The sequence below is a fragment of the Bufo bufo genome, chromosome 4 (assembly GCF_905171765.1).
Source record: "Bufo bufo chromosome 4, aBufBuf1.1, whole genome shotgun sequence".
Classification (NCBI taxonomy): domain Eukaryota; kingdom Metazoa; phylum Chordata; class Amphibia; order Anura; family Bufonidae; genus Bufo; species Bufo bufo.
Window position 1 is genome coordinate 630599574 of NC_053392.1, and position 13914 is coordinate 630613487.

A 13914-nucleotide genomic window follows, 5' to 3' on the forward strand; every position below is an offset into this window, starting at 1 on the left:
CATGCACGATCTTACCGACCCGGGTCGGAACAGAACAAATGTCTCTCCAACAAGCATGCGGTCCCGCAGTGTATGTTGCTTTGTTCCTCAGCTCTCATCAGCGTTCCTGGCAGCAATCCTCCTTCCTCTGGACAGGATCAGGGTCTTGGACACGATAAGCTTCACTTAGCTGCAGCCCTGGTATCTGAGGAAGGCTCTCACATCTGGATGCCGTCAGATTCTCTGCTCACACAGTTCCTTAGTTTCACCTCCCTCTAAGATGGCTGCTGTCTCCTTCTCTTCTCTCCAGACTCTGTGTAAACCCCACCTCTCTCATGAATATGGAGATATATGTGCATCTGTAGCTGTGTTTAGGAAACAGCGGCATCTTGTGGCCAAACAGCAGAATGTCAGTCCAGATCATTTAATCCACACAAACAGTGTTCAGACAAGGAGAGCTGTTTCCCCATCTTAAATCTACAGTACAATTTTTCTCCCTCAACTCTCTGGGGATCATACACCTTATATCTCTCTAAGGGCAGTCACCTGAGGTAGGATGATATCTTGTCTTTGCGGTGAATACTGGGATCTATGGTTGGAGGAGCATATAAAGCGGGTGATTTTGTGTCATATTTAGGAGGGCAGATCCACTGGAAAATGAGAAGTTTCTTCATGTCTTGATATCAGATGACTGACCCTGTAATCCAGGCTCATGTTGCGGTCACTACTCTTGTGTCACATACAGCGTAGTCTGCGGCCAGTGTGGGGTTAACTCCATGTTACTCAATGACCTTATCTTGAGGTATCTAATAGAAGCCGGAGCTGAGTTCACTATGACCTTGTTCAGTGCATTAAATCACACGTCTGATCAAATACATAGAAAACTGCGGAGAGAGGCGTTATCTTCAAAGCTGCAAGCGGCAGCGCTAGATAAAATACATTTCCGGCATATTTCTCTGCTGATATTGTCTATCTTGAATCGATACAAGATCCTCACCTCTGTACATAAGACGGCGCAGGAATTACTGCAGGTAGTAATCATCTCCCCTCCACATTATATAAGAAGACTCAGGGGATAGGACATGACACAGGGCGCCCTCTACAGGAGAACTTCCAATCCTGGTGACCACACGCAGGCTACATCATGGTGCTGGGATACTGGTGGTCACTGGGAGCTTGTTCGGCTTTAGTCGTAGCTGAAGTTCAGAGTTCAGATGGATCTATGAAGAAGACAATGCCACATCCTTCCTGATATCGGAAACATGACTGGTGGCAAAGTTACCTAGGAACTTACGATGTGTAACACAGAAGAGATATTAAAGAACACGGGGACAGAGGCATCAGCCGGACGGCGTGCACACATGATAACTGAAAAAAATAATCATTTTTTATCATGGTTCAGTTTTTTTATGCAAAAATTTATTCTAGAAAGAAAAGTTCAGCTACTTTGCAATTGTGTTCCAGTTCCTTGCGTTCTTCAATACCTCTCTTTTCTGTCAGTGAATAACAACATTTATTGTTTGCACTAAGAGAATGAACCAATCCTTCTCGCAGTGCAATGTACCATAAGCACAGAACAAGACACTGGCCCTAGTATAGCAAAATGTGACAGTATTAATAACGCACTCTAAAAAGAGACAGAGCTCCAAGGCTGATAAAGAGATTCTCTCCCTATTGTCAATAATTGTTGCTGCTCATATGACTCTGGATCCACATTCAACTTGAATAAATAAAATTCTAATTTTTCAAACAGATCTTGGAGTAACTGGCATTTATTGGCGGAGATTCATTGTACCACCTGACTTGGCAAAGGATGGCACCCACCAGAAGTGTTTCTGATGTCCCTTAGGCCTCTTTCACACGAAGGTGTGCGCTCCGTGGACGTATTGCGGACCGCATTTGCGGATCCACAATACACGGGCGCCATTCTGTGGGCATTCCGCATCACGGATGTGGACCCATTCACTTGAATGGGTCCACAAATCCGGAGATGCGGAATGGTGCGGAACAGAACCCTACGGAAGCACTATGGAGTGCTTCTGTGGGGTTTCGTCCCGTACTTCCGTTCCGCAAAAAGATAGAACATGTGGCTGCCCCACGGTTGGTGTTCCTGCATTGCGGCCCGCAGCACGGCCACGGGGCGCAAACGTTCGTGTGCAAGAGGCCTTAGAGTGCAAGTATAATACCGCCCTTTATGTATAAAAATATAACTACTATAATACCGCCCTTTATGTATAAAAATATAACTACTATAATACTGCCTCCTATGTACAAGAATATAACTACTATAATACTGCTCCTATGTACAAGAATATAACTACTATAATACTGCCTCCTATGTACAAGAATATAACTACTATAATACTGCCTCCTATGTACAAGAATATAACTACTATAATACTGCTCCTATGTACAAGAATATAACTACTATAATACTGCCTCCTATGTACAGGAATATAACTACTATAATACTGCCTCCTATGTACAAGAATATAACTACTATAATACTGCTCCTATGTACAAGAATATAACTACTATAATACTACCTCCTATGTACAAGAATATAACTACTATAATACTGCCTCCTATGTACAATAATATAACTGCTATAATACTGCTCCTATGTACAGGAATATAACTACTATAATACTGCCTCCTATGTACAAGAATATAACTACTATAATACTGCTCCTATGTACAAGAATATAACTACTATAATACTACTCCTATGTACAAGAATATAACTACTATAATACTGCCTCCTATGTACAAGAATATAACTACTATAATAATGCTCCTATGTACAATAATATAACTACTATAATACTGCTCCTATGTACAGGAATATAACTACTATAATACTGCCTCCCATGTACAAGAATATAACTACTATAATACTGCTCCTATGTACAAGAATATAACTACTATAATACAGCTCCTATGTACAAGAATATAACTACTATAATACTGCTCCTATGTACAAGAATATAACTACTATAATACTGCTCCTATGTACAGGAATATAACTACTATAATACTGCTCCTATGTACAAGAATATAACTACTATAATACTGCTCCTATGTACAAGAATATAACAACTATAATACTGCTCCTCTGTACAAGAATATAACTACTATAATACTGCCTCCTATGTACAAGAATATAACTAGTATAATACTGCTCCTATGTACAAGAATATATCTACTATAATACTGCCTCCTATGTGCAAGAATATAACTACTATAATACTGCTCCTATGTACAAGAATATAACTACTATAATACTGCTCCTATGTACAAGAATATAACTACTATAATACTGCTCCTATGTACAGGAATATAACTACTATAATACTGCTCCTATGTACAGTAATATAACTACTATAATACTGCTCCTATGTACAAGAATATAACTACTATAATACTGCTCCTATGTACAAGAATATAACTACTATAATACTGCTCCTATATACAAGAATATAACTACTATAATACTGCCTCCTATGTACAAGAATATAACTACTATAATACTGCCTCCTATGTACAAGAATATAACTACTATAATACTGCTCCTATGTACAAGAATATAACTACTATAATACTGCTCCTATGTACAAGAATATATCTACTATAATACTGCTCCTATGTACAAGAATATAACTACTATAATACTGCTCCTATGTACAAGAATATAACTACTATAATACTGCTCCTATGTACAGGAATATAACTACTATAATACTGCTCCTATGTACAGGAATATAACTGCTATAATACTGCTCCTAAGTACAAGAATATAACTACTGTAATACTGCTCCTATGTACAAGAATATAACTACTATAATACTGCTCCTATGTACAGGAATATAACTACTATAATACTGCTCCTATGTACAAGAATATAACTACTATAATACTGCTCCTATGTACAAGAATATAACTACTATAATACTGCCTCCTATGTACAAGAATATAACTACTATAATACTGCTCCTATGTACAAGAATATAACTACTATAATACTGCCTCCTATGTACAGGAATATAACTACTATAATACTGCTCCTATGTACAAGAATATAACTACTATAATACTGCCTCCTGTGTACAAGAATATAACTGCTATAATACTGCCTCCTATGTACAAGAATATAACTACTATAATACTGCCCCCTATGTACAAGAATATAACTACTATAATACTGCTCCTATGTACAAGAATATAACTACTATAATACTGCCTCCTATGTACAAGAATATAACTACTATAATACTGCTCCTATGTACAAGAATATAACTACTATAATACTGCTCCTATGTACAAGAATATAACTACTATAATACTGCCTCCTATGTAGAAGAATATAACTACTATAATACTGCTCCTCTGTACAAGAATATAACTACTATAATACTGCCTCCTATGTACAAGAATATAACTACTATAATACTGCTCCTATGTACAGGAATATAACTACTATAATACTGCCTCCTGTGTACAAGAATATAACTGCTATAATACTGCTCCTATGTACAAGAATATAACTACTGTAATACTGCTCCTATGTACAAGAATATAACTACTATAATACTGCTCCTATGTACAGGAATATAACTACTATAATACTGCTCCTATGTACAAGAATATAACTACTATAATACTGCTCCTATGTACAAGAATATAACTACTATAATACTGCTCCTATGTACAAGAATATAACTACTATAATACTGCTCCTATGTACAAGAATATAACTACTATAATACTGCTCCTATGTACAAGAATATAACTACTATAATACTGCTCCTATGTACAGGAATATAACTACTATAATACTGCCTCCTATGTACAAGAATATAACTACTATAATACTGCCTCCCATGTACAAGAATATAACTACTATAATACTGCTCCTATGTACAAGAATATAACTACTATAATACTGCTCCTATGTACAAGAATATAACTACTATAATACTGCTCCTATGTACAAGAATATAACTACTATTATACTGCTCCTATGTACAGGAATATAACTACTATAATACTGCTCCTATGTACAAGAATATAACTACTATAATACTGCCTCTTAGCTGAGAGGTTGTTTCTCAGTAGCTCTCCTCATGTCTGGAGCAAGCCCAGGGAGGGGACACCCTGGGCAGAGATGCTTCTCAGGCAAAGTCCAGGCTTCAAGGCCTATTCTGTGAAACAATTACCAGTCCTATCAATCTGTGGATGAAAATCCCAAAGTTCTTCTGAAGAAAGTGAATGTGCAGAATGTCAGTGGTCATGTTGTCAGCGGTCCCAGTCATGGTGTCAGCAGTCCCAGTCATGGTGTCAGCAGTCCCAGTCATGGTGTCAGCAGTCCCAGTCATGTTGTCAGCAGTCCCAGTCATGGTGTCAGCAGTCCCAGTCATGGTGTCAGCAGTCCCAGTCATTGTGTCAGCAGTCCCAGTCATGTTGTCGGCAGTCCCAGTCATGGTGTCAGCAGTCCCAGTCATGGTGTCAGCAGTCCCAGTCATGGTGTCAGCAGTCCCAGTCATGGTGTCAGCAGTCCCAGTCATGGTGTCAGCAGTCCCAGTCATGTTGTCAGCAGTCCCAGTCATGGTGTCAGCAGTCCCAGTCATGGTGTCAGCAGTCCCAGTCATTGTGTCAGCAGTCCCAGTCATGGTGTCAGCCGTCCCAGTCATGGTGTCAGCCGTCCCAGTCATGGTGTCAGCCGTCCCAGTGCAGCAAGAAGCCAGGATGGGAAGAAGACTGCAGCAGAGAAGAAAGAAGCGGTAGTAAGTAAGAGTGTGATGAATCCACCTACCAGTGTGAATGTGCAGTGTCCTGAAGGAAAATCCACAGTGCAGGAATACTCAGAAGCAAGAGGCCAGCAGACTCCATTGCAGCCTGCAGGTGTGCAGCCCACCCCTCCTCCATGCAGACAGAGAAGAACTTCTCTGGAGAGACAGACCATACAGCAAAACCTGAAACAAAATGTCCTGATACCATCTGAAATCTGGGAGCAGCAGCAAAAAAAGTTTCAAAAAGTGTGGAGGAGGCAAACCCTGACTGTCAGGAACTGCATGACCGCAAGCTGAGCTCCCTGGCCATACAACTCGCTGACACCGTAAGGGAGATGGACTCTGTGTTGGAACAACTGGGAGCAGTTGGTGAAACATACAGGAACCAGCAGCGCTTTGACTCTTTCTAAGTTGGGGTCTTGCAGTCCCATGTAAGACCTTTACTGCAGCCAGCAAATTTCTCCTTTAAAGAAGGAAGTTTGTACAGAGGAGCAGAAGGTGTTCAGCACCAGCAAGCACCTGCAGCAGTCTCTATGGCACTACAAGTCCCAGCATCCAATACTGTGCAGGAGGACAGTAGACTCTTACCTGAAGGTAACCCTGTAGTAGCAGTGCCGTCACCACAAGCGTCAGGGGGCAGCACTGTGCAGATCGACTGTGGACTCCTACCAGAAGGTAGCGGTGCAGCAGCACATGAGACTGCCATTACTGAGCCGGGTCCTCAGGGCTCTGCTGTGCAGGACTGTGCTGCTGAGGACTGTGAGGATATTGCTGATACTCTGTGGAATAATACTACTGATGCTTTATGTGATAATACTGCTGACTCGGTGTGTGATAATGCTCTTTCAGGGGTGAGTGCACCACAGTCTGTGTGGGATCATCTGGGGAATCAGGCCAGTTTGTGGTTCCCTCTGTGAATGCTGGTGACACTGATGGTGGGGAGGGGGCAGTACAGTCTAATGCACAGGAGTTCCCCCCATTAGTTGTGCAGACAGTACCAGAACCCCCTAGTACAGGCGGCCAGCAGTCTACGCAGGGCCCAGGATAGTGGACCTGGTCAGACCTCCTCTAGGAATGCCTGGAGCCGTGGCTCATCATCACTTATATCAAACACCAGTTATTCCGGCCAGGCTTTCAATAGGAGGAACATGGTCAGGTTCAGGCATAGAGGTGCCAAGGAAGAGCTGCCCGATAGGAGGTTTGTCATCAGAGAGCTGCTATGTAAGCAAATGGGCTTCCATCCAACATCCTGGCCATGATAAACTTCCCGGACAGGCAGGGCTATGACATCAGTTTCAAGCTCATGTCTGACTTGGACCGCTTCTGGGCTAGCTTCACCAGGTTCAGCGAAGAAGAGGGTTGGAATAAGTTCAGTTTTATCCCCATCTCTAACACAGATACTGTTAATGTCACCATCATCTTCTGGAATGAGGTTCCCTCCCAGGACATTGTAGTCTGGCTGAGGAGACATTGTGACCTTATGTCAGAACTCACTAAGACCAGGGATGAAGACGGTATCAGGACTGGGGGGGTGGAGGGTCTTAGTGAAGCTTCATCAACACCAAAATATAACCCATCTGCCCAATTCTTTCTTCGCTGGCCGGGAGAAGGGTGTGTGTTTCTATGGGAGTGCTCAGACTCTGATTTATGATGATGGGGTCAGTCTCTCTGTTTCTTGTACTTTGTCTTACTCTGATGGCTAATTTTTTTCTTAAAGTTATCTCAAGTAATGTGAATAGAATGAAAGTAAGGAGAACAAGGCTGCCGATGTCTTCTTGGAGGAGACCCATCTAAGTACTTTGGGACTTGTACGAGAGGTAGAGAGAGAATGGCGGTCTGGTCCTTCCTTCTGGTCACTGGCTGTGGAACCATATGCCAGGGTCTCCATACAATTTAACAACAGTGATGTGACCATACATAGATTAACGGAGGTTTTGATGAGAAGATGTCTAGTCCTGGAGGTAACTATCCGAGGTGGAAGGCTCCGACTCATCAATATCTATGGTCCACAGACAGTGACTGAGAGGATTGACCTTTTTAATGAGGTAAAGCCATACCTGTTCACATCTGTTCCTGTGGTCATGGTGGGGGATTTTAATGCTGTTATGACACCCAGTGACAGACTTACTGGGAGACCCCTTACTAGACACTCTAAGGTCCTAAACACGATGATTCTTCAGGCTGGCCTGTCCGATGTGTTTGTGTGTGGTGGTAGAAAGCCAAAGTTTACCTATTCTTGTGCTGGCAGAAGCAGTCGGATAGACTTAGCTCTGGTAAGTCCTTCTGAAAATATTGGTGAGAGGAGGGAAAAAGTTGTCTCTTATTCTGACCACCTGGCCTTGTCTTTCTGTTTGGGAGCCACCAAGTGCCCTGATGTTGGGAGAGGCTTATGGAAACTCAACTCCAGACTCTTGGATGATACCTATGTCCAGAGCTGCATCCACTCCCTTCTTGAAGATCAGCTAGAGAGAGTGGATTTTTATGAAAACATGGCGGACTGGTGGGAGGATGTCAAGGATGAGATCAGATCCCTCTTAAAGAGACTGTCAGCTAAAAGAGGGAACAGTAAGTACAGCCAGTATCTAAAGCTGCGGAAAGAATTGGAGTCACTATATTCGGCAGATGGGGGGGGGGAACCAACAAAAGACTGACTGACTGAAATCTGAGATAGGTCAGTATCAGTACAGAAGGTACACCTCCCTGGTTTTTTAATGGGATTATGGGTCCTTAGGGTCACCAGATCCCCTTGAGAATTGCAGGGAACGTGTGGCAAACAAAGTGGTCACAGGTCTCACTGACTCCCAGGGCGTTCTGCAGGAATCTCTGGAGGGTATCCTGGGGGTGGTGAGATCTAACTATACTGACTTATTTTAGAAGAAGACTTTGGATAAAGAGAAGATGACTCAATTCTTGGGGGCAACTCCAGGACCTTATACTAATGATTTGGACTTTTCTCCTTTAACAGCAGAATTGACGGTGGAGGAGGTTAAAGTGGCCACTGATCAGTTACATCTGAAAAAGGCACCAGGTCCTGATGGTATTACAGCAGAATTTTATAAGAAGTTCAGAGACCACTTAGCTCCAATCCTCGTGGTCGTGTACAAAAATTGTCTAGAAAACCACCTGATGCCTCCGTCCATGAGGATATCCTCGTTAATTCTGCTGTCTAAAGGTAAGGAGCCTAGTGACATCAAGAACTGGAGGCCAATTGCCCTCTTGAATGTTGACAGGAAGATTCTGGCAAAAATCCTGTTCTCTAGGTTAGTCTGTTTGTCCCGGCCACTGTTGGCAGGCTGTCAGTTCGGCACAGTAAAAGGGCGGAACATCTCTGGAGCAGTCATCTCGATAAGGGAGATGTTTGACAGATGTAGAGCTCTGAGGTGTTGGAGATATGTTGTTGGTCTTGACCAGGCTAAATCCTTCGACAGAGTAGACCATGAGTATCTATGGGCCACTTTGTCAAAGTACGGTATTCCGGGGCAATTTATTGATTGGCTAAAATCCTTGTATATAGAGGCAGAGAGCTTTCCTCTGATCAGTGGTTGGCAGGGTGACACGTTCAGGGTTGAGGCGGGGGTGAGACAGGGTTGCCCGTTGAGTCCACTGCTGTATGTGTTTGCCTTAAACCCGTTCCTGAGGTCACTGTAGGAGTGTGATTTTCGGGGGGTGCCGGTCCCCCATTGCTTGCCTCTAAGAGTTGTTGCCTACGCGGATGAAGTGACGGTGGTGATATCTGAACCTCGTCTGCAGCCATCAGAAGCTACTCTGAGGCCTCAGGGTCTCTGGTCAACCTTGAGAAGAATCAAGCTTTCTGGACACTAAGTTATAATCCAGACTTTGATCTGCCACAATTTGCAAAGGCCTCCAAATATATTAAAATCCTAGGGGTTAAGTTCAGTAGGAACGATAACGCCAGGATAAATTGGGAGCCGGAAATGCAAAGGTTCAGCGATGGAAGAACTGGAGGCTGACCTATAGAGAAAGGGTTACTATGTTAAAGACTTACCTGGTTCCTGTCTTCTTATGTGTCTGTCATTTTTCATTTGCCAGAATCTTTCTCGGCTAGGCTCTTTAGCCTGTTCTTCCAAATGTTATGGGGAAACAGGTTGAACCCAGTAAAAAGAGGGATCACCTACCTACAGAGGAGAGAGGGTGGGCTGGATATGTTAAATCCAAGGGTGTTCTTTGACTCCTTGTTCCTAAAAGTTAATTTTGGTTGCCTGGACTCGGAGAACAACTCTCTGTGGGAGAACAGTGTCAGGGACTGGATATTGCTTTTTCAGAATCTTGGGTGCGAGGCGGAGGTCTCAAGAGGGGTCTATTGACTCGTAACTACCTCCCCCAGTACCTGGAATATGGTCCCAGATGCTTGAAGAAGTGGGGAATAGAGAAGTCGTACATTCAGACTAAGACCAGGAAAGAGCTGTACATCATGGACCTTCTTCTGTTTACAGCCCACACTGAAAGACTGCACGACCACCATCTTACAGGACAGTCTGAGGCTCCCTTGGCCGTCCGTGCATGGGAAGCTCTTAAAGTTTTTGAGCGTGTCAGAGCGTAAGTGTCCCTTGGGTGGTCAGCAGGAGGAGACCATGGCACATTCTCTGTGGTCATGTTGTAATGGCGGGGGGGGGGGGGGTCACATTCATTGAGCTCATTATCATGAAGAATAACTTTCACAGTGAAAAGGCTGATCACTGATTTCTCATGTAATTACACTGATCAGATGTCCAAAGGTGTCATCTGTTCATCTGCGGACAGCCGGCCTGTACATTATGTCTGAGAGGTTGTCACAGCCCCGCCCCCTGTTCCTGACAGCCTGGTATAATACAGCTATTACCTCTTGTATCAGTTACATTGTATATATGGAACCCTTTGTGTGATAGTCTGCATCGCTCGTCTTCCTCGGTGCCAGTCTTGGCCCATGGACATCTCAGGTTTGCGGTGGGGTCCTTCCTGGTAAACATTGCAGAAGGTATGTGCTCACAGTGTCCGGGGCCCATCCGTTCACACGCTCTGGGGCACAGTTTGGGACCTGGGCCAGGAATAGCTCATTGTGCAGATATTTTATATTTATTAATCATTAAGAGCGGAGAACACAGCGGCCATTGTACGGGGCGGACGCCCTCACCACCTGCAATGATTAACAGGGTGTCTCCTGCCCTGACCACCCAGCGCCACACGGACCTCACTCCTGGTATAGCCAGCTCCTGACCTCCTCTGTTATGTACCCAGATGATGGGGTCACCCCCTCTCACAGAATATAATCGGGGACTCCACATATAACTGGGGGCCTCATATTTACCGGAGCTGCAGTTACCCATTACTATAGGCCCTGTGGTGAAAGTAACGTACCCAGTCTTCGTGCCAGGAGATCTGTTACAGGCCCCTTTCTTTATAATGGCTTCTCCAAACTGGATGAGTCCTTCAAACAACCTGGAGCATAATCCCTAATTCTGATGATGTCATCAGGTGAAGAAATGGAAGATATAGGCATTTGTGACAAGTGCGGGCCCCAGACAACATCACAACAAGTCGGCCAGCAGTCAGGAAAGAGTTGTCAGTCATGTTCCTGTAGGACGACGAGTGGTGGGACCTGGATGCCTGATAATCAGGGTGATGATGGCCCTGTGGAGCAGTGGTGGGCTGCCCGTCTATGCCCCATGACTCTGTCCATGGTGCTGAACACACCAGCAGCAGGTGCAGGACGGCAACTGAGCAGTGGTGTCCAGTCTGTGGATCCCCAGCTGCAGCAAAACTACAACTCCCAGCATGCTCTGACAGCTGAGCCACAGGTTTCTTGTTCCACTCCTATCCCTATAATGTAGTCAGTAGAAGCCTCATCATCAGCAAATCTTTGTGGATCCCCACAATGTGAAGGAATAGGAAAGTAGTGAAAATCATCCCGACATAGAGACAACTTACTGACATCTTACTGACATCTTACTGATAGAATACTCGCGTATTACTGAGATTTTACTGACCACTTACTGACATCTTACTGATAGGATACTCGCGTATTACTGAGATTTTACTGACCACTTACTGACATCTTACTGATAGGATACTCGCGTATTACTGAGATTTTACTGACAATTTACTGACATCTTACTGATAGGATACTCGCGTATTACTGAGATTTTACTGACAATTTACTGACATCTTACTGATAGGATACTCGCGTATTACTGAGATTTTACTGACAATTTACTGACATCTTACTCATAGGATACTCGCGCATTACTGAGATTTTACTGACAATGCACTGACATCTTACTGATAGAATACTAGCGCATTACTGAGATTTTACTGACAACTTACTGACATCCTTCTTAGAGTCCATTCACACAACCATAGACGTTTTTGCTGTCTGCAAATTGTAGATCCGCAAAACACTGATACCAGCCGTCTGTGCCCCTCATTTTGCAGATTGGAACGTTCTGCCCTATGATAGAAATATCTGATAGGACATGTTCTATCTTTTTTGTGGGGCCGTGGAACGGACATACGGACCCGAACGGCCCACAGTTTGCTGTCTGCATCTTTTGCGGCTCCAGGGGCAGAGATGCTGGGGTCCAGGGGAAGCACTGTGGGGGAAGGACAGCTGTACCCCCTTGGTACCTGTCTACGGTATGTACACATGTGGCACCACAGTCTGCTCCTCTCCAGTACAGATTATACAACAACGGTCTCCAGATATTGCAAAACTACAACTCCCAGCATTTGCTGAATCATCTAAATGTAGGTTCCTAAAGGGGCCGTCCACCATATGTGTTATTAGAGTATTCTCAGATTATAGGGCCGATCAGTTCTGGGGTGACTGTGCTATTGGTGCAGGTCTGGTGCAGTGTTGCTGCAGTGTCGGTGAAGTGCTCTTGCAGTGCAGTGACAGTGTTGTGTTAGTGCAGCATCATTGCAGTGCTGTTGTGTCATTGCAGGGCTGGTGCCGTGCTGTGTTGGTGCAGTGCTTGTACAGTTATGGTGTTGTGTTTTGTTGGTGCAGTGTTGCTGCAGTGATGGTGTTGTGTTTTGTTGGTGCTGTGCTGGCGCAGTGACAGTTTTGTGTTGGTGCAGTGTCATTGCAGTGCGGCTGTGGTGTCATTGCAGGGCTGGTGCAGTGCAGTGTTGGTGCAGTGTTGCTGCAGTGATGGTGTTGTGTTTTGTTGGTGCTGTGCTGGCGCAGTGACAGTTTTGTGTTGGTGCAGTGTCATTGCAGTGCGGCTGTGATGTCATTGCAGGGCTGGTGCAGTGCAGTGTTGGTGTAGTGTTGCTGCAGTGATAGTGTTGTGTTTTGTTGGTGCAGTGCTGGCGCAGTGACAGTTTTATGTTGGTGCAGTGTCGTTGCAGTGCTGTTGTGGTGTCATTACTGTGTTGGTGCAGTGTTGCTGCTGTATTGGTGCAGTGATGGTGTTGTGTTTTGTTGGTGCAGTGCTGGTGCAGTGCCAGTTTTGTGTAGGTGCCGTGTCATTGCAGTGCTGTTATTGCAGGGCTGTGTTGGTGCAGTGTTAGTGCTGTGTTGGTGCAGTTTTGCTGCAGTGTCATTGCAGTGCTGCTGTGCTGTTATTGCATGGCTGGTGCAGTGCAGTGTTGGTGCAGTGTTGGTGCAGTGTTGGTGCAGTGTTAGTGCTGTGTTGGTGCAGTGTTAGTGCTGTGTTGGTGCAGTGTTGGTGCAGTGTTGGTGCAGTGTTGGTGCAGTGTTGGTGCAGTGTTAGTGCTGTGTTGGTGCAGTGTTAGTGCTGTGTTGGTGCAGTGTTAGTGCTGTGTTGGTGCAGTGTTGGTGCAGTGTTGGTGCAGTGTTAGTGCTGTGTTGGTGCAGTGTTAGTGCTGTGTTGGTGCAGTGTTAGTGCTGTGTTGGTGCAGTGCTGTGTTGGTGCAGTGTTAGTGCTGTGTTGGTGCAGTGTTAGTGCTGTGTTGGTGCAGTGCTGTGTTGGTGCAGTGTTAGTGCTGTGTTGGTGCAGTGTTAGTGCTGTGTTGGTGCAGTGCTGTGTTGGTGCAGTGTTAGTGCTGTGTTGGTGCAGTGCTGTGTTGGTGCTGTGTTAGTGCAGTGTTGGTGCAGTGTTAGTGCTGTGTTGGTGCAGTGTTAGTGCTGTGTTGGTGCAGTGTTAGTGCTGTGTTGGTGCAGTGCTGTGTTGGTGCAGTGTTAGTG